This window comes from Aquila chrysaetos, chromosome 7 (assembly GCF_900496995.4).
Source record: "Aquila chrysaetos chrysaetos chromosome 7, bAquChr1.4, whole genome shotgun sequence".
Taxonomy (NCBI): Eukaryota; Metazoa; Chordata; class Aves; order Accipitriformes; family Accipitridae; genus Aquila; species Aquila chrysaetos.
Genome location: NC_044010.1, coordinates 28,665,773 through 28,687,490, shown reverse-complemented (window position 1 = coordinate 28,687,490; position 21,718 = coordinate 28,665,773). Strand labels below are relative to the sequence as shown.

At 35.2% G+C, this 21,718-nt stretch overlaps 1 long non-coding RNA gene across 1 annotated transcript in view; it reads left to right on the top strand.

Moving 5' to 3' along the window:
- LOC115343820 overlaps positions 1-21,155 on the top strand; it is a 66,263-nt gene extending 45,108 nt beyond the window's left edge. Inside the window, exons 2-4 of the long non-coding RNA XR_003924292.1 lie at positions 5,269-5,403; positions 15,712-15,755; positions 20,915-21,155. This is a non-coding gene — a long non-coding RNA (uncharacterized LOC115343820). The remainder of the gene's footprint in view (positions 1-5,268; positions 5,404-15,711; positions 15,756-20,914) is intronic.
- The last annotated feature ends 563 nt before the right edge of the window (positions 21,156-21,718 follow it).

The window sequence follows — 21,718 nt, the reverse complement described above, 5'->3', positions numbered from 1 at the left end:
CTAACACCTGTATACCCACTTTCTGTGATTTAGGTCACTGGGAAGTTTCCCATTTAGCCAAGCAGGCCTTCTGCCAAAATTCCCTGGTTTACTCCACAACAAAATAAGTTCCTGAAGCTATCAACAAATTTCCTTTAGAAATCATTCGGCTCTCCTGGGCAGCCTTTCCTTTCATGGTTCCTTCTCAGAAGAGACTGTGTCACTGCTTCATGAAAAAGCCACAATCCATTGCCCTGAAACAGTCCTAACTCTGCTGCTTAGCTTCCTCCTTTCCTACAGATCTCGACTTAAGCATCTCATGGTTGCTTCACCTCAAGTTGATTATTTTGTTTGTTCTACTTATCCATTCTAACTATTAGAGTGATTTTAAAATGTCAGAATGGTATTAAAATAAAGAGAGTTCTTATTCTGATTGTCAAACAGGTGTCAACGCCTTTTTAGTTTGCCAATTCTGGCCCTCTAGATGACAGTGGTTAACAAAAATAAATCATTAAAAAAAGCTAGGGTGAAAAATATACTCAAATTGTATATTAAAATGTTGGCCTGCTTCTATTAAAGTTTCCATTTGAAGCATGAAAATCTCAGGGCACTGAATATAGGTTTGTATTCAAAAATGTATACCTGGATATTGAGGAAATGTAAGATAGCCTTAGAAGGAATTTTTTAGAATTACTTTACTGTTGGAATGTTGGTTTCAGACTGTTTTAATTAACTGAAATAAGGTTGTTGGTGCTTTGCCCATTCTCATTTCCAGCATTGTTTAGACTTTAGCAGATTCCAGTATCAGAGTTAAATATTAGGGAAGGAAACACTGATTCTTCTTTGCTTTGTTTAGAGAATTTGAAATGGTTTAGGATAATTTAATCAATAAATGTTGCAGGTATTTAAAATACAGCATTATATAAATGCCAGTAAGTTTTCTAGGCCAGAACAAATCTTGCACACGATAGATTTTTTTTGTCAAGTAACCATGATAGGGGGGAAATCTTTTATGTGAGCTGAAATGTTTAATTTGATCTGAACAAAATAACATTTGACTGATTTTTATCTTCAAGGTTTTTAATATGTAAGCTACATTCAAAGTGAAAATCAGTGTTTCAATATAAAAAGAAAAAAAGATATTTGTCAATGTAAAAAATGAAACAGGGCTTTCAAAAATAGGGTTGTGACTGATCAATAAACCTCTACAATGGAAGAAGGCTCAGAGGAGATAGGCAAGGGCCATGTGCTGGTGAAGCTCAGGTAGAATGTAGGGAGTAACTGACCACAGTTGTTGCTAAGAAAGCTGAACTTAACACAAAGGGGACCAGAGGAGGGCCTTTGTTTTATATAAATGACTCTATCAGTTGAGTGGATCCAATGATTGTATAAACATTTTTTTTCCCTGACTTAATCAAAAGTGTGAATCTCTTCCTGAGCCAGCCAGCCAGCATGGGGGAAGTGTACGCACGGCTTAGCCCAACATAGAGTATAAGAACTGAACAACAAAAAGAGCTTTGTAGAGTGCAATGGGCTTTAGCTGGCTTCAACCCATCTGTTCCTTCCTGGCTATTAGGGACATGCAACACCGTGATGGTGAGCATGTAGAGACCACTAATGAGACTCATGGATGTATTGTGATTCAGCTGTATATTGCAATGGCTATACTCTGCTAAGCGTACTTGTAACATGACTTCAGTATATTACTGTATCACTCTGCTAAATCAAAAATCCTGTGTAATATCAAATATCTACAGATAAATAAATTCGGTATTAAATATTAAACACTCCTCATGTGGAATATCTAAGAGAACCTGCTCAGAGGCTATTGGACTCTGACAGGCTTCCATAGACTTTCGCAGCCAAAGCCAGTTTTTGACAAGATGACAGCCTGGGCATTATGCAAAGTGGTTGGATTTTAATAGATTAAAAGGATAAGGAAAGAGCTTCCAGTAGCTGCTAGTGTAAAATTAAAGTCAAATAAATAAAATAACTAATAAATAAATAAAACAACAGGTTGACTTCTGCTCTGAGATTTTAGTCGGTTGGAGAGAAGTTAGGCAAAATTCCCCCCATTAAAGCCCCACTGAAGCTCTGTTTCAATTTCAGTGGACAATGGACAAAATCTATATATAATACCACTCAGTATGAAGTATATGTAATTAATTTCTTCTTTTTTTTCTTTTTTGGCAAGCTTCTTCCTCTGCTTCAGTTAAACTTGGAGAAGGTGGCAATACTTTGCTGAATTCATTTAATCCAAATGAGGGAGAAATTACTACAGTGAACTGTAGTTTGATGTTATTTTGACTTGGTGAATATTTGGATACTTCACAGCTGAGCTACCAGTATGGAAATGGCACTGAAAGGTGTACAGAAGTCACTCCCACCTGTAGAAAACAAAACCATTGAGCAAACTCGATACAGCTGCTTTAAACCCAAAGTGAGAAGTGTCTTTTACATAGCTAATAAATACAATCAAAGAAACATAGCATACTTGTTCCAACATAGAAAACCACCCAGATCATTGCTTAGCTAGTATGTGTGGGAGGACAGCAGTAAGATGGGAGTGTTGGGAGATTCAGGCACTAAGTAACAAAAGAAAGACAAGGACTGTAAGGACAAGGGGTACTGAACCCCACATCAGACAGAGGTGTCTTTTTGATACTCACCTCTGGCCAACACCACTAGATTAGCTGGTTACTGCAAGGCTTTCACACAGGTCTTTTCCACAGATCCAAGAACTGAATGCAACAGGAAATAGAAGGAAATAACTGAAGACCAGAATAAAGGAAGGATGAACTCCAACTTAAACATTTCTTTTTCAGATTTGTGCACATGTACTGAAGACTTCACACTGTTAGAGTGTTTGTTCAGTCTACATCACTACACCTTGGCAATGTTTCAGGGTTTTTGCTATACGTTCATCTTTTCTTCCCTCTTTTCTATGTGATATTCTTCTTGTCCCATGTCTCATGGCCTGCGTGATGGGAAAGTATTCGAAGAAATGATACAACAAAACCCATTTTAAACTGCCTTGGGTTTGGATAGCCCCGGCTAGAATGAGTAAGAAGTTTATGCTTCAGTTGCTTTCCATTTACAGGGGAGCATTGACAAAGAAAAACAGTAATCTGTACATAACTGCAACTGAGAGATGAGTTTCCCTAGTGCTTTTAACTTTGTCCCTCTATTTTTACTCCAAACCTTGTAGTTCTGGAGACATTTTTATGGAAGTGTTTTGTGATTCTCTTTATATCTTTGTAACTAAATTGTATTTTCTCCAATATATCATTTATCCAGATTGAACAAGTGTCTAAATGAACCATACTCCTAACTCTGATGTGCCAAAGAGCATTGACTGTTGGCTGGATAATGTCCAATATTTGAACTTTTGGTCTTTTACATTACTGAAAAATTCTATTGAAAAATGATTGGCACAAACTTGTTTAAACAAAATTATGTCACAACACTTTCAAAAGAAAATGCTTATAACTGCTTTCCAAGGAAATATTCCATTTCTACATCTTCAACATTGCCTAAATTTTCATCTCCTTTTTCTTTCCTTTCCTTTCCTTTGTTCTTGTTTCTCTTTACCATCTCTCTGTCCTCTGTATCTCATACCTGTTCCTTCATACACCCCCTCTTTAATATCAAACTTAAAATATGTCAGCTTTATCCCTACACTGCCCTGAAAACAGATCACTTTTTCTTAAGACACTGTACATAAATCTACCTAGAAAAAGCCTTACTGGTAGTCCCATTAAGTAATTTACAGTTACACCTGCTCTGTTCACAGTTATCCATGCTAATATATTCTATTTGCCCTCCTGTGCTTGCAAAGATATTTATCTTTTTCTCTCTTCACTCACATGGGCAATTATTGTGTAGCCACAGATGACTTTTTGCTTTTCTGGTATGGATTCAGTTTTACTTCTTCCTCTTCCTCTTGCTCATTTCTTCTCTCTGTGTCATAAGCTCTATCAACAGAATTGCTTCTCTGCCTTGTTGCTTCTCACACTAGAAAAGGTGGGTGACAGAGAGATAGAAGCCTCTCTGCCTATACTTTATTGGCCTTTTGTTGTCTAACACTGAGGGCTAGAGTTTAAAGCAGTGATGTATGATAGAGGAATGAGGTTAGAATGGTATTTCTATTTATTATCTCTTTAATTTTTTTTGTCATGTGAAACATAAAATGATTCATACTTATCTGGCAAAATACGCTTCCAGCTGGCACTGCTTAATACGAATTGTTCCATGCAGTGACAGCATCACATTCTTGATGGGAAAGTTTTATGATCTGCTCACTATCACAATTTGATATCAGAAGTAAGGCCTCATACCATACATAGGGGATGGAGATAGAGGCATGCTTTTAAGTGAGAACTAGAGAAAGACAAGGTCAGAATGTACTGCAGATGAAAAACTATATCAAAAAAGCGTGATTCATGACAGACCAAAAGCAGTTTTTTGGTTTTGTTTGGTTTGGTTTTTCACTGCCAGAAAGTTAACAGCAGGAAAAGGGAACACAGAGAGGTTTTGGCCTTTTAGGCCACCACAGGCACCAACATGCAAATTTCTGTAGGAAAGGAGCTAGATGGTTCTAGTTCCTCTCCTTCATTCTGTGTGTTTCTATCTATCTGTTTGCAGGACTGTCTCAGAGTGCTTTAGAGTTACAGGCAAGAACAACTTGCCAAAAGTTATCTTGTTTTTAGTAAAACAGCTGCAGATATTTATGCCCTGCTTTGATTTATGTTTATGACACACTGATAATATAAGCAGACACAACTCCATGTAAGCATTAGTATTAGAAAAAAGCAATAGTATTATTGGATAAGGAACCATCTTTCATAAATTATCACAACTGAGAATCCACCATTGTACAAGAAAACTATTGCATCACATTGGGGTTTTGTTTAAGAAAAAAAGTTAATGTAATTATTGTCATTATTTGTCAATTACTTTTCTTAGAATATTTGTATATTCTTGAAAGATTTCCTCAGCTTGCTAATTCAACAGCACAGAAATCTCTATAAATTTCTTTCTCCAATATTTTTGAGGAATATGAAAACTGTGAGTTCAATTCTAGATTTCTTTCTATCATCTGTAGAGTTTAGACAGAATGTTTGTATGGTTTGTATTTATTTCTTATTTTGTAGTGCAGTTACAGATCATGCACAAGTGTGAGAATCTAGACAGTACTGAGCCAGACTGATATTTAGGGCTTGCTCTGAAGTGATAAGCTCTTTTTGCAAAATTGCTTTTTAAGTCACCTTCTAATATTTCCCTGCTCAGGAAACTTCACTCTTTTCTGGGTGAGCAGACCTCTACAGATGTCTCATCCAGAGATTTATGAATTCACCTTCATAGAAGAGATGCAAGAAAAGGCAACTAAGTCTGAAAGCTATGTGAACACCTGGATCATGCCAGGTATTTTACATTCTTGTCTTCTGTGTTATATACAGTCAGCATTCCAGGTTTATTTTTAATTAAACATTAATATTAATACTCTCCATCTTGCAACCAAAAGAAATATCAGAAAACTATGTAAAACATTCTAAACTTTTCATTCAAATGTCTTTATATGGGTAAGTTTAATGGAAAGGCTACCATTAGCCTTTGGCAAACCAAAATCTTTGGTTGCAGAGCCAAGCTAAACTTGGCATTTGAAGCCAAAACATAAACTGAGCCACTAGAGCTGACTGCACATATATGAAAAGGAAAATAAGTAATACTCATATACAGAATTTCTGTGGCAAAATATTTTCCGTCCTGCCTATTCTCAACTTTTTTCATGGGTTCCTAGTACTTTACTATAACATTGTTAGCCAGAACTATGAAAACAAAAATTTGAAATGTGTAAACAATATGTGCCATATTTAAGGTACAGTATAGCAAAAATACTGCACTGTGACATGATATAGTTCCCTGAAATATCCATGTTACCAGTCAGTTACATCAAACAGGGATCTGTGATATTGAATATATCCTGGTATATGTTATTGGTTCCCCATTGCTTTTCCATATGTCACTGCTCCATTTCTCATCCTCTTCTCTGCAACACACACTTTGTCCAATGTTTTTTATGTATATATGTACCCACACTCACAGAAGTCAGAAAGGCTAGTCCAATATACTGAGGCACTGGGAACTGAGATGCTGGGGGGTGGTTGGGGCAGAGCAGGAAATATGGCTGGAAGGAGATGGCTGTGGCAAGGTCAAGGGCAGGAGCAGGGAGAGAAATTTCTTGGGTTTGCCCCTTGCTTTTTCCTACCATACTTCAGCCTGCACTTCCTTGCAGCATTGTCCCATGCCCAGCATTACCAGCAGCAACACCCCATTGGAGAAGCTCTGTATTTACTGCAACATCTTTGTATCACAATATGCCATTTGAAGAACTATTGCTGCAGGGTTTTTTTGTGGTTGGAAATAACATGAGTTTCGACGTGAGAAAGCCAGCAGCAAGGACATTAAAAGGAAGACAGAAGTGATAATGTAACATTAGAATCTTATAAAAAAATGCCTCAACCCACTTTTCCTTAAATAAGTCTGTCATCATTTTAGTTTCTAATATTTTGTGGTTAACCAGAGCTAGAAAAATAATGGTCTGCTCCTAACTACTGATGTTGATTGCAAACATCCTCATGAACTTCAGTGGGATCTGGAAGTAGTCTTTCATGCCTTGTACCTAGTAGTTAAAGATGTAGAGAGTTGGCTTTCCTTGGCATATGGTTTCTGGCACTAGCTCTGGTTAGTGTTTTGTTTTGTTTTGAGTTTGTTTTTTTTTCCTCCCCGAATATGTAAACCTCAACTCTGAGTTTTCCATCTCAATGTCCAAAGTATTTGCAAGTACCATGCTAGGGAGTGACTGATAGCAAAGATTTCCACCTCCCATAAAAGTTTATCTTCCCCCTGAATGGGGATCCTAACAATCGATGACCTTTTACAAGAAAGCAACTAAATTTAAGAGGCTTGTGACTTTTGTCACACTGGGAAAAATAGATAGTAGCAGCATCAAGATAAATAATGTAGTAATTCAAGGAAGTTAGTAGAGAGAATTCTTTTTTATCAAAGGATATCTTTAATTATCTTTAAACATTAAAAATATGAAAAAATACTCAATGTTTATTACTACATGGAAAGTATAGAGGGACTACATTTTTCTTTCTAGAAGGGATTTTTAAAAATTTTTAAAGGAAAAATGTTATTTCTGTGTCTTGAGGGCCATATGTAAAATTATACTTTAATGCATAAATTAATCAATTTGTTATGAAAATTAGTTATGTAAACAAAAAATTAGCATTAAAATTTTTACTGTAGACATTCTGTAGTCCTTGTTTGTCATAGCAGTTGTATTTGTCCTCTATGTGTGTAAAAAAACTTACCCTTTAACCAGACAACTTCTTTTTCCCTTAATGTTATTCTGTACTAACTTGTTGCTTTGTAACAAGGAAGACTTAGCAAATCTAGTTTTAGTTTTGTGTTCACACTGTAATTGTGAATTTGTCTTAATATATAAAAAAAATAACTCATCAGCACCAGTTCATATACAGTGCCTATAGCTAAATAAATGTTTGAAGATCATGAAAATACAAGGATTAATAGCCATACTTTTATAAAATAAATTGATACATTAAATTCTCGATATGTAGCTGAACACAAAACAGATGCCTTCATCTCATTCAAAGTCTCAAGCAGGCAGCAATCTCTGTTAAAATCAGTTACATACCTAACACAGTTGACCTTCTATTCAATGGTTACAGAGTTTAAGTCAAAGACACAGTATACCTTACCCCTACTGTGTTGATCTATCTTCATTTTACACTTAATCAGGAGTAAATGCTTTAGAAAGCTTGTCTAGGTGGATGGAGAAAATGGAAATTGTCAAGGATTGGGTACCATTTTTACAATCTGAAGACATGCTTTCAACCATCCCATGTTCTTTCTAAATTTAATAAAATCATGACATTATGTTTCAAAAGAAGTAGAACATGAAAGAATAAAGAAGAATACTGATGAAAAAGAAGAATAAACAAAAATTATTAAATTAGATTTACTCCCATCTCTTACTTCCAAAATAACTACTTACCAATAGCAGAACACAGTGTATTTTGTATATTGTAACAGTACAGGGAAGAGTTCAGTGAGTCTTGATGATTGACCATTTCCTCTTTTACAATTACTTACATCTTCTTATCAGAAATAACATGCCTTGATGCCTGCAATGTTTCCATTTATATGTATGTTGTTGACTGTAACTCTTAGTATCATTGAAGTTTCCTGCTGTAATAGAATTTTTGAAGACAGAGAAATCAGGTCATGGGAGAAATTTACATCCTTAAAGAGCTATTCAAGATTATTCTGTATATATAAGTGTATATATATACTCTGTATACATAGCCTATTTATGCAAATAGAACATTTTTGTCATGGGAAAAATGTTTGGAATGCACTTTGCTTCACAAAGAAATTATTACTACAATTCATCAATCTCTTTTTACTCTTGGAAACTGAATGTCTTTCGAGTTACATGTTGCAGAAGTTCATAATCCTAACAAAAGCAGAGTCACCATGAAAGGGGACATTCCAAACCTTTGCAATCAAAGCAAGCTTATTAAAAGGAAAAAAAAGAGAAAGAAAAAGAAATAAAAAAGAAAAAAGTATTCAAGTGTTCCCAAAAGTAAAAGGACAAAAGTTACTTGAATGTAAGAGCACAGTAAAACAAGTGTTGGAAATAGACAGGAATATGGCCATGTACATATAGGAGAAAGATTGTTGGCCTATTAGCTTCATGTAATATTTCTACAAATTGAGAAACTCCCCAAAAGAATTAAAAGTCTCCTTTAAAGATTGCAGTTTACGAAAGCATTCTTCGTAGACACATGGAATTAAATGTTGTTCTAAAAAGCAAATCTGTATTTTTGTTGTTGCTTTTTCATATTAGAATGTATTTAAACATAAACTTGAACTTGTGATTCACTTGGGACCAATGCATTCCTTCTTTCAGATGAGTAACAAGGGGAAGTTCCAATAATTTCTGCAGAATTAACTCATAACTTCCATTTTCTTGCAGGCAGATTATTTTTTCCATAGAATTTAACATGAAGTTTCTACTGCTCATATGCAATATTCATGCATAACTTTCCCATATTTTTCTAGATTTACAGCTATGTGATGGAAACCACTGGACTCAAAAGTCATGAGGGCTTCCCCGCTTGGAGCCCAGATTGTGAACAGAGCCCATAGAGCATCTCACCTTCAGCTGTGAAATCCAGGAGCCTACTCATAGAGATACATAGACTGTATTGGCTTGTCATAGTCACATAGGCATAGAGAGAGGCTTTATGTACCCTATTTTGCTGTTCTTCTGTGTCATTGGGGCTGTTCTCATTCCTAGTCTGGCAGAGGATGAGAAGTGAGATCTAATGGAAAAATCTAACGATCTCTTAGCTCACTCTTTCTTATGATAAACATAACCCTGATTATCCAAGTTCTACTTGGATACAGAGGAAAACAAAAAGCAGGAACATCAACAACCTAAAAATGTCAAGACAATGAAATATCTCTAATGACTTTCATTGGAAACACCTGCTTACCATGAAAGGCAGCATGGGTAAAAGCATAAGTTGGTTGGAAAATAAAATAAGTGAGAGACAAAGGTTTACCAGAATTGGAAGTCAATATCTAAGAGCCATGGAGGAAGAGGTCAAGAAGGCGTGGCAGTGGACAGGAAGCTTTTGGGGTTTTGCTTTTATAATAAGTGAGAAATTGTTAGTCACAATACTACAGTTGAGAGCTAAAGATACTGATTCACTTAAGTATTTTTTTTCTTCTGTGAAGAAAATATGAGATCCAAGTAATAATAAAGTGTGTTCCCAGAAAAGGGTTCCTTAGATATCTTCCTCCCTTCAGGTATTTTCTTCAGGAACAGAAAACTAAAATAAATGTAAAAGAGGAGAAGTAATTAACTGTTAAAAATAATGTTTTATTAAGAAAGGATCTGAACTGAAACAATCTAACCAACTTATTTCAGTTGTGGAAGTTGGAAATTCTGAGCTGCAAGTATGAAGGCTGACCTCTCTTGCCATTCCTCAAATTTATTGAAAAGCCTCTTTTAACATTTTTCAGAAACAATATTCTAGGAATTATAATTGTACAGTATCCAGCCCTCTTCCTGTTCTTTTTACTGTAGTATTTAATGGCAAGTAGCCAGCATCATTAACTAATTTGCTGTAATATTTCCATGTTCAGTAACCTCCTGTTTCAAATAACTTTCAAAATAAATAGTTACTCTTTCAAAGAAAGTTCCATACTAAGAAAATATTTAACTAAGTCTTTGCTTTATGAAGTGTATATATGAGAGCTATTCATTTTAAGATGTGCATCAATGTAGCAAAATGATAATGAGCAAGCACTGAATAAAGTCTTGAAGATAAAATCCTTCACAGCAAACTTTCATTAGTAGTTCTATGTTCATCTTCTGTTCTAACTTCCTTTAAGCTGCAAGGTTTTTCTATGGATTACAAGACAAGGCAACAAATAGTGCAGGAGTGCAATGAGTGCTTTTTGGAATAATAGTAAATTAATTATCTGTTAAGCTGCTAATAGGTTTGGAAAATCCAGTGTTCTTTGTGTCTCAGTTTAAAAAAGCTCAAACAGAACACAGCATAGCAGATTTGAAAGACCATATAAGGTCTCAGAAACTGGTCTTAGCTGGAAATTCAAGCCCCTGACATACTTTGTATTCTACTGGAGTTTATTTATTGACAGTTTTCCAACAATGAATGAGTTGCAAGAAATGGTTTGCCATTTGAACTTTCTTCAGATATCCAACACACAAAGAGAAAAAACCTGTAGGGGGGGTATTTTTCAGTCCTGTCCTTTGCAGTGTTTACCAACACTGAAGCAGTCATGGGAACAGGGTAAATGGGACAAGTGGAAGAAGAGTGAGGAGAGAGAGCAGGGGATGGAGGACAGTAAGTCTGGAAGTGTTGCCACTAGCAGACCTGTGGACCCTACTCATTGGTGTTCATACACTGGGAGAAAGGTTTACCCAACCACATCTGCAGGCTTTTATGCTAAACTAAAAGTCATTGCTTGCTTACTGTTCTACAATACGAGAATTTAGGGAAAAACAATTCTCTAATCATTTATAGTTTAACACTACCTCCAGTAAAACCCAAAGAATGGTTTTTTCTGGAGAGAAAGATCTTTCATCAAAATACCAGATGTCATGTCACCTAAATTATTTTCAAACAGTTCTGAAAACCCACAAACTTATTAACTTAATAACTTTAAATCTGGAGCAGATAATGTATTTATGAAAGAGGTTTATTTCTACTTTTGAGAGGAAACAAAAATAAAAAAAATCTGGATGGGAATTCCCATATTTTATCTTAATGTCTCATATTCTCTGGTTTATTTATTTGGACTTGTGGAACAAAGTAAGAGGGGAAGGGATCTGGTCTGTGGTACACAGTTCTAGTAACTCATTAGTTTGTTTTGTCTTGCCTGTGCAAGTAGATCTTGGTTGAAGGTACCATGACAGTTGGTCTCTAGAGAAAAACATTCTGATAAAGTTTCACGAAACTGGTAAAACAGAGATTACTCAAGGCATTCTAAGGTCAACTAGAAAAGTGCCAAATAGATTTGCAACCACCTACTGAAAAATGTGTTAACCAATTGATGTAAACTGAAAGATACAGAATGTTTCTTTCCTTCTCATATTCATTCTCCTGGTGTGATCAGACTCAATGATTTATATAATTGGTCTGTAGGATATGTATATCTTTTATTATTTATTTTGCTGCCTTTATTTTTTCCTTTATGTTTAAATGCCTCAAGTTGAATTAATGGAGGTTTCTTCACTTTCTCATAGATCAGAGAAAGATTAATTACTTTTTTTTTTTTTTTTTTTTTAGTTTTTCCTTCAGTGAAGAAAATAATTCCTCAGCGTCATAGGTTACCCCATTTCTGAAAGAAAATTGATAGTGTATCTGGCCCTTTGTGACTTCAAACTTTAAATTTATTCCCCAAATTCCTTTGAAATCAAATGTGAAATACATAACCCCTAATATGCATTGCTCAATGTTAACTAACTTCAATATACAAGTAGCTCGTCAAGATTTTAATCCAGTGTCCAAAAGCTTATTAGCTAGTTGCACTATTCACCCAGGTTTATTTGTTTTCTCTGGTTTCAGTATTAGAAAACTCTCATTGGGTTCAATGACATTAGAGATAAACACTTTATAATGTCCTTTCCTGTTTTACCTTTGTATGACACTAAAAACATGAGGACTGCAAATAGGCAGAATTGGGTACCAAATGCTTGTATTTACTGACAGCACACAGACATGGAAAAGACAACTGTGTATCTTTGCTCTAATTGTTTCTAGAACATAGAAAAGAGTGAACATCACTGGAGGGCCTGCAAACTATTTCAAGTAGCTAACTTTTATAATCAGTTAGAGAATGCATGTATACAGGGTTTTTAGTGTTTTGTACTAAATTACCAGGCTTTTTTAATCCAGATTACTGTGTCTTCACAGATAAGCTATGCACAGAGGACTTCTTCAGTTTGATTTATGTATCTTTCCCAGACTTTTATATGCCTTATCTCTGTCATGGTTAGTCCCGTCCTTGACACCGCTCCTTCCCATCAGGACTTGAAGGAGGAAGGGAGAAGGATGGAAGTCTTGCTGCATTATCTTCTGAAATGTTATTGCTGGAGAAGCTTCCTCTCTGGATAAATGACAACTAAGATCTTTACATGGTACTCCAGGCTTTAACCAGGCTTTTAAATTCTGCTCTGCTCTGATGATGAATTCACTATATGCCTTATGAAGCATGTGATAAGTCATTTGCATCAGCTGTCTTTCTAATGCCCTATCAAAGTCTTTAATTTTTTTCTTTAAAACCAAGGTTACTGCATATGCAAAAATTAGGAATCATACTGGTATATAACTGAATAGGAAATTCATTCTCTCCCTCTACCGCCCTGCTCCTGTCCCTTTCTCTCTCTCCCTGCTTCCCTCTTCCTTTTTCTCCCTCTCTATTTGTATATATGAGATATGAGGATTCACAAACAGTATGTCAGAGAAATTAATGACAGTATTTCTTAATCTGCTAAGTGGTTTACTAGAAAAGGGACTGCAGTTAAAATAATATACTCTCCATATAGGGACTTCAGTAGTGTCACAGACTTAATTGTTGGCAGTTTGTGAAAGAATCCCTTATCTGTATGTAGGTGTTGGTGATCAGTCATATCCATTTATTTGACAAAACTCAGATGTGTTTCAGTCAATGAATTGCTTGTAAGTTTTCACATGGGTGCTTGCTCTCCAAAATTCAGAATACACACCTTGACTCTTTGATAGACTATAGAAGTTCTCCTGGAATGAATCTTTTTCTTCAGTTATGTGACAGACAGAATTATGTTTTCATGAAAATATCTATCATCATAAAAAATACATTCTAAATTGGTAAATACTCTTCATTATCAGAGTTATCTTCTTGAAGCTTTTCTGTCAATAAGCTTTACTGTTAGGAAATTAAAGAACAAAAAGAAAGGAGACATAAAAAACAATAAAATGACTGTTAACAAATGTTATTTTGCAATATCTGCCCAGCATTGTTTCAGTACCACATTTAGAAATTGTCACATCTGTACCGCATTGCTACATCAGAAATTCTCACAGATAAAAACCTAGCAATGTGTTCTTTGCAAAAATATTACTTGATCAAGGGAGAAAACTCCCTCAGTTGGACTCTATTCTAGGACAATAAATAGTTATTTTCAGGACAGAATAGTGATTATGTTGCCTGAAAGTCAATTTGTCCTTACTTCTTTCATATAGAGACTGCAGAACTTCCTTATTCAAATTGGAAGTGATCTCATCTTTTTATTGGATCCTAGTTAAGAAAAAAATCCTTTAAAAGCATTTAAGAATTAACTTAAAATGTGGAAAAAAATACTGACAGACACAATTCTTTTCTATTTATCTGTATTGTTATATGATGTTTAAACATAATTGCCTATGGCATTTCTGGTATCTCTAAATAAACAACTGAGAATGGAGATACAGGCCATATAAACATTAGGGAAAGTTATTTGGCATGAAAAGACACTTTCATTTAAGCTGTAAAGAATATATCTCATTTGACCTTCCTTGAGTCTCTAGTGGTTAGTTCTGAGTCATGTGGCTTGGAATTTAATTTGACTGACAAGTGGCCTCCCACTGAGGGAACACTGAAAAGTGTTGAGGAAGCAACATCCCATATAAGCAAGTTGCTTTTGTGGTTTTGTTTGTGACAATCAAGATAACCAAGAGAGAGAGCCGGTTAGAGGGTTGCACAAGTACTCCAAACATCAGGTTAGGGCCCCAAAAGATCCTCTGCCTGCTTCTAAAGAGCATTCAGACATTGGTATCTTGGTGGACCCATAAGGTACGATGACAGTAGGAGGGGATTGAGAAGGCTAAGTTCAGTTTGAAGGTTTCCAAACATGGTAGTTTCTCTGTATATGTCACCTCCTCCTGGGGTCCTGCTGATGCACAGTGTAACTGCCAGCAGGTGTAAAAGAGCATGTTATGCAAATGAACAGTGATGTCTACAGTGACGTGGATTTGGCACTGAGGAAGCAGGTATTTATGTACAGAAATGAGTGTGCATTTGTTGCTATGGAAAGAGACCTTATGCCCATGTGGCTAACATGATGTGGTGGACTTCATTTTGGCAAAACAGTTTTAATGAAGTATCCACCTCCAGTTGTTCCTCCACAGGAAGCCTTTATGAAACTTGTTGAAGCATGCTATCATGTCCCAGGACAGTTTTCTATGAATGTGTGAGTTTGTAACAGAAATAAATTCCTCTAGTGCAAGAAAGATTTGATAATGTCTTTATTTACCAATGGATTTGGGGTGCATTTTCTTGTAACTTGAGATTTGATAGAGCAAGTAGCAATCTTGGAGGACTGGAATACATTTGAGAAGAGCAAATAGAAAAGAGACTTTTTTTTTTTTTGTATGCATTTATGTAAGTAGGTTGGTTTGTCTGTTCTTGTAGCCTTGCTATATAATTTTTCAGTGTTTTTGAGGGGAAAAAAAGTCATGACATTAAGGAGTTATGGAATTCTCTATGCTTTGTTTGGCAGGCTTTCATATAGCAACTTGAACCCACCTAACTTCAGTCTATCTTTAACATAAATCATCCAAAGGGCTTCAGAAAGACATAAGCTATTGAAAATACACAAAGTGCTCTTTTCCCACAAAACTTCAAATATAACAGCTGTTCTCTGTTTTTTTAATTCTTCTGAGAATGCAGTGATTTGACAAGTTGCAATATGGATTGTATTTAGTTCATATTCTGTTTTTTAACAATTATTTCAATAACTATAGAAAATATTTGAATTTACACTTTGCACGTTACATTTTCTTTCCCACTCAACTGCATAAAGAAAAATAATGACCTGTGATATCATTGTCCAAGAGTATTTCATAAGAAACTGAAAAATATGTTCTGTCCACCATAGTTTTGAATTTATCTAAAAGGATATTCATATTTAGCAAGAATTTATATCTAGATTGCCCAGAGAAAACAGAAATTAGGGACACTATTTTCTATACCTATTCGCATAAAAGTAGTTTATGTAATTAGGGGCATTATCAAACATATGAAATACAGAAGGAGTCAGAGCTGATATTTAATTCACCTGATTTCTTTGTGTTTTTTTCTGGCTAGTTCTTCCTGAATAACTGCAGGAAAAGATTGACTTTGGCTTAAAGGTGGGTCATTTATCTGTCCTTCTTCCAAAGGGATCATCACATAATTCCTAACATGAAATGCCAGACATTTACAGTTAGACTATAGAAGACATTTGCAGTGTCAGTCACAGCAGCTAAAATTGCTTCTGTAACTATTTCCTATGCTAAGTATAGGGAAGGCTACATATGCTACAGCCAAGGTAAGCACATGTCTAGGATACGGCAGACATTCAATTTTAATGGGACCTGTTTTGGCAAAAGTAGTTGTTTGCTTTTAAAAGGACATCAGCTTTCTGTAGCTCCACCATGGTTAGTTGTCTGGATTTCCCACAGACTTACTTAGAATATGTCCTGTACAGTATTGGTGTGTAGCATAGTGTAAGATGTATTCCACCTGGGGGCTCACTTTCAGAGGCAAATGAGATACAAAAAGAAGTAAGCAAAAGTAACAAATATGAATATATAGAGAGCCACTTTATTGCAGTAATTAAAGCTTGTGTTATTTCTAACACCAAAGTACAATAAGCAATTGTGTTCTGCCTTCTTAAAGAGATTAAACTCCAATTCAGTAACCTGTGTTTACACAGCTAATGTAAACTATTGGAGTACATTAACACTTCTTATGTATTTATAAATTGCTAAATACCCATCTAGGATTGTGTTCCCAAATTATTTTTTTTTAAGTCATTGGAGAATAGATTAATTTGACTTCACATTACATTTCTAATCCAGTGGTTTTGCTGTGGCAATGGAAGATGCAGAAGGCAATTAGTACTTATGAGTACTGCTACTACCATTTGATCTTTCCCTGAGAAACAGTGTTGGGAAGATTTGAATAAGTAGTCCTTACAGACATCCTCAAGAAGACACTTCTGAAAGTCAAACTTGGGGATTAAATTTTACTTGTGAATCGGCTCAACAGACCTCTCTAAACTGGGAATAAGATTATTTACCCTTCACATTTAATACATAAACAGGAACAAATCTTCTGGAGTTCATGCCAGCTCTTGAAATAGGACCGGGAAAGTGGCCAGAGCAGTTGTTTGTTGCTGGTTGTGCCTCTCCCCATGAGTAGCTCTCACCAGAGTTTCTGGTTCAGTGTCTTGTCTTTCCCAAACCTTGCAACTATTACACACTGATGCTGTAGCAAGAGCAATGCTCATAGCAACAGGTCTACATGTATGTCCCAATTGTGCATTAAGAGTGCTGTGTAAAACAAACAAGTGCAATGTGGGGCAAGTGCTAGAAAACCTGCCTGGGAAAGGTATGTGGGCCTGTAGAGTTTCTGGTGCTCCGGAGGCTGCCTCAGGCAGATGTAGCATGGAAGTACCTCATGGAGTGTGGGTCTGGAGCCTGTGTTTACACAGGTGTTTTCTTACTGAAGACAGACCTCATGACCAGCCTAACAGGAAAGTGCAACTTAAACAAGCCTGTACTTAAGCTCAAAGAAAAACTAGAAAAAAAAAAAATCAAGGGAGGTTTTAATTTATTCATGTTTAAAATTATTATTATTATTATTATTATTACTATTATTATTATTATTACTACTATTATTATTGTTGTTGTTCTTGTTGTTGTTATTATATTTACTTACACCCTTAAACAATCTCCTGAAAGTAAAAAGTACACATCTTCTGCAGTTTGTATAATCATATATATATATACAATCATCTCTCAAGTACATGTTTTTATATAAATGTGTGTGTGTATATATGTATGTATATATACACACAGAGCGTCTTGATATATATTACTGTCTATCAAGAAGTGTATTGCTATTGGTTTATGGGATTACTAATATAATATTATTACATATCTCAATTATAGTCATAACATTTTAAGTACCTTGAAGTTACATATAAACACAGTCATGACAATGAGTACAGTTTATAAAAAGAAAGGGAAAAGGTGGGAGAAATAGGTCTAGTGGGACGTTCAGGGAAAGGTGTATTCATTAAGTTTGTTTTGCAATTGTTGAATATGAATGAGGATATGTATTTACAAAATATATATGTTGTTCTTTTTTAGTAACTGTATATTATGTTTATTTGGTTTTCAATACTTAACACCATTGTTTTTAAAATTGGCTAGGATATACTGATAGCATAGTCCTGAAATCGAGTAATCAAAACTTGGCACTGAAATACCAAATGGGTGCCTAACTTTGTCATTCTTAGCATGAGTATAATGCTTATTAATTAGTCTTCCCTGATTCAGTGTAAAATTTCATCACATGTCGTCTAGCCTTCAAAATGAAGCTTAGAAGACTGACAAGAAGGGTCATTAAAATCTAATTGATTGAATGGACCTTTGAGACCTTCCAGATGAGGGTAAGGTGCTTGCATAGCTTTGGGAATATGGTTTGCCCACAACATTGTTTTCAACTTCATGTATGCTTTAGACATCACAAATTAAGATAACATTCCTTGTGTAGGGAACAGGTCTCTTCAAGCAAGACTCTGATCCCACAAAAATTCATGTGCTTGATTTTATGTAACTGCAAGAAGTTCTCCTGATTTCAGCACAACAACACAGTGGCTTATATTTATGTGGTCTCCTTTATAAGGCCAAGCACAAAGTAAATAAAGAACAGAACATAAAGAATGTGCAGTCTTAGGAGGAGGAAAGAAGTTTATCAACTTGCACAAGGCCAAAATTTTATCCTGAAGCCCTCTTCTTGAAACAGTACGCATCATAAACTGCCTGGGAGAGGGATGGTCTCCTCATTGCCATTTATAAAAGGTATAGTCCATTGGGAATTTCAGGCATTTCTATAATATTTTTATCTTTTACTTACCATTTTCTCTCTTCTCAGTTAGTAATAAATAGAATAAAAAGTTTGTATAGTATTACTGAGTGGAACTATCTGTGTTGGACTCAGTAGAACCCAATACAGAAAAACTAATCTGATTTCAGTACACAGGAGAGTACATTTAGGATTAGAAGTGTTCACAGCACCTCTACTAAAATTGGTGCTCTAACAATGTATTTCCTGAAAGAAGATCTGCAAAGAAACTGAAATTTGCAGTCTAGCAAGATTACTTTTAATCTACAGTCCTGCTGTAGACTGTCAGTGTCTCGGTTTCATGGCTGGGTGACATGTGATGCAAAAGGAAGGAACAGACTTTACTGGAAATCCAATATAGTTTGGACACATATCTTAGTAGTATAGATGAGTATCAAGTTCAGAAATACTGATTAATTAACAACACACTTCTTTATTCTTTCAATGGAAAAGTTATCAAAATCACTCACTGAGATACTGAGAAATGAAGTTTAAAAATTAAAATTGAAAGAATAGGATTTTCCATCATCAGTAAAGTTCCAAAAATTAATTTATTACTTTACATATATTGTCTCATTTATGCAAAGTTCTATACATGTATTGACTTTCACCAAATCAGTAGTACTGCTAATATCAGTGCTAAGCATCTGCATTAATCTTTCCACAATGAAACCACAATTTAGAATGTCAAGCCATTCACACACTAAGTTCATTTTCCTTACCATAAATGACAAATATTCACTAACATTGCCAACAAAGTGAAAGAAAAACATTTGCAATATAAGAAGTTAAAAATCTAGGTTTCTTGACAAATTCATTTCCCTTTGAGACAATCTGGTACATTTTAGTTATTATCATTCAGGAGAACTGTTTTTATTTCTTTTTAGCAAAATCTTGAATCACTGTATATCAAAAAACTAGGACTCCCCGCCCTACTTTCAGAGACACCAATAATTCTTGCAATAGGTTGTTGGTTTCTTTTTTCTCCATCTTTAGTTTTATGATGAAAATAAATGGATTTTAAAAATTTTTTTTAAGTCAAAAAAACTTATTTTCAGCCACTCCCACACTGTCTTTTATTATTATCTGTCTCATGTAGCCTTAGGCACCTATTTTTGTATTCATATTTAACATCATAATAGATCTTATCTAACCATTTTCTTAAGGAACTTTTATGTGGCTGGAATGTTCAAAAATACTTCTGAAACTCTTATTTAATGCCCCTAGGGAATCAGTGTCTCTCTCTTTGGGGCACTTTTGAACATACCACCTGTGGATGCCATTTCCTGGTGTTTTGCTGTGTGCAATGTGCAGGTGAACACTTACATATCTTTTATGCTGAGAGTCAACTTTTAAAATGTCTTCCACTGCAATTTCTTCATTAATAGTCTCCTGGGATCTGATCCAGCCATGTTACTAAACATGAGCCAAGCTTTACATTGACTTCAGCAAGACTACCCCATGCTTAAAGTTATTCATGAATTAACATGCTTTCCGAGATTGGAAATTTGATTGTGGTGATTTCATTAGATTAGGCATTTGGTAGAGTTGTAGGCGCAAAAGAAATTTGCTAATAAAATATTTTAAGTAGAACTTCTAAATGGTGAGTGAAAATAACAACATTAGGCCCAATTTTTCTCCTTTGGACAACGTAACAGAGTATACACTCTGGATTCAGAATTTCTGTACTATTTGTTCCATACCAGGTATGTTGAGAATAAAGCAATAAATGACAAAGGCTTTAGCATATTTCCTAATAGTAGGAAATACAACTACAATTCCAAATATTGAATTTAAATCAACTCTAGACAGTTAAAGTAATATCAGAGGTAATAAATGTAATAAGTCAATGTCTGCTAAAGTCAGCAAGACTGTAGTCTTAGAAACATAGAGCTTAAAAATATTCATACTTTAGTCTTTCTTATTACATTCTGCATAGCACCGTGCTTTACTACATGACAGCTGTATTAAGTGCTAATGGAACTTACTCCAAAAAGAGTTCAGCACTGTGCTGCTGCTTCATTAAAGCTTACTCAAATCAATTTTAATGCAGTATAAAGGTTTTCAGGATGATACTCCATCTGATAGAGAAGACAGAAAAGCAAGAAAAAGAGAGAAGGACTACAACATGACATTTAAAAAGAGTAAAGATCTGTATAGAGAAAGTGATACCCAGAAACATTGTGGGGAAAAAAAGTAAAGGAGGAGACTTGTACTGGGGAGTATGCAACAGGGAGACACAAATTTGTAAAGGCTTGGCTTTTCAAAAGTATCTTTAAAATACCAGAAATCAAAAGAAAAAGTGGTTAACAATGAAGGTTTTTTAAGTGTTCACCTAGTGCCATACTACTGGAAAATGCATTTAACAAATCCTGTAAATCTTCCACATTTTTAGACCCATGTTACTAAAATGGATCTACAGAGAAGAATATTCATCCCTCAAGAAAGCATGGACATTTTACCAGTGTAGTAGAATACAGCAAGCAGCATCATGCATTCTCTCCAAGCTTTAAGAAATAACATCAGAGTTGCACTAAATTTGAAATAGAGAAGAAAGTATGGTGGTCTATACAATGTCCCAGATCTTTAAAACAGGGAACTAAACAGCTTTGTGCTGCTGACAGTTAACAAGAAACTACCGCTTTGATTTCAAGTTTGCAAATTCAGTGTGATGTTACTTGTAAATAAAATAATATTCAAAAAGATGCCTCTTCAAATGACTCATTGACTTGTTCTTCCACGATACACACATATATCAAGAGGTTTAACACATCCACTCTAAACACGGACAGTGCTATGGTTATTGGATATTGCTGGGGTAGACAGAGAATGTTAGAAAGGCTCTTCAGTGACCAGCAGAGCTGACAAAGTATCCTGGTTAAATGTAGAAATTAATATCCTATGAAGGTGTATCAATATTAGTGTACCTGTAGTACCTGGGGAACGCAATTCCATGTTGTTCTCATTGAGGTGACATTGCCTAAATACAGTCCAGTGAGAAAATGGCTTTCTTAGCCTACAGAAAACATCCCGTACAAGATCAAACTTTGCTAACCGGAGGCGTCTTGGTATATTTTAAATTATCCTTATACTCATTCTAATCCAGCCTTCCATTACACTCTTCACTTTCAAAAATGACCAAGTTAGGCCTCTGCCTCTATAGAGCCAGATTCCTGCCCTTCTAGAACCATGTGCATTT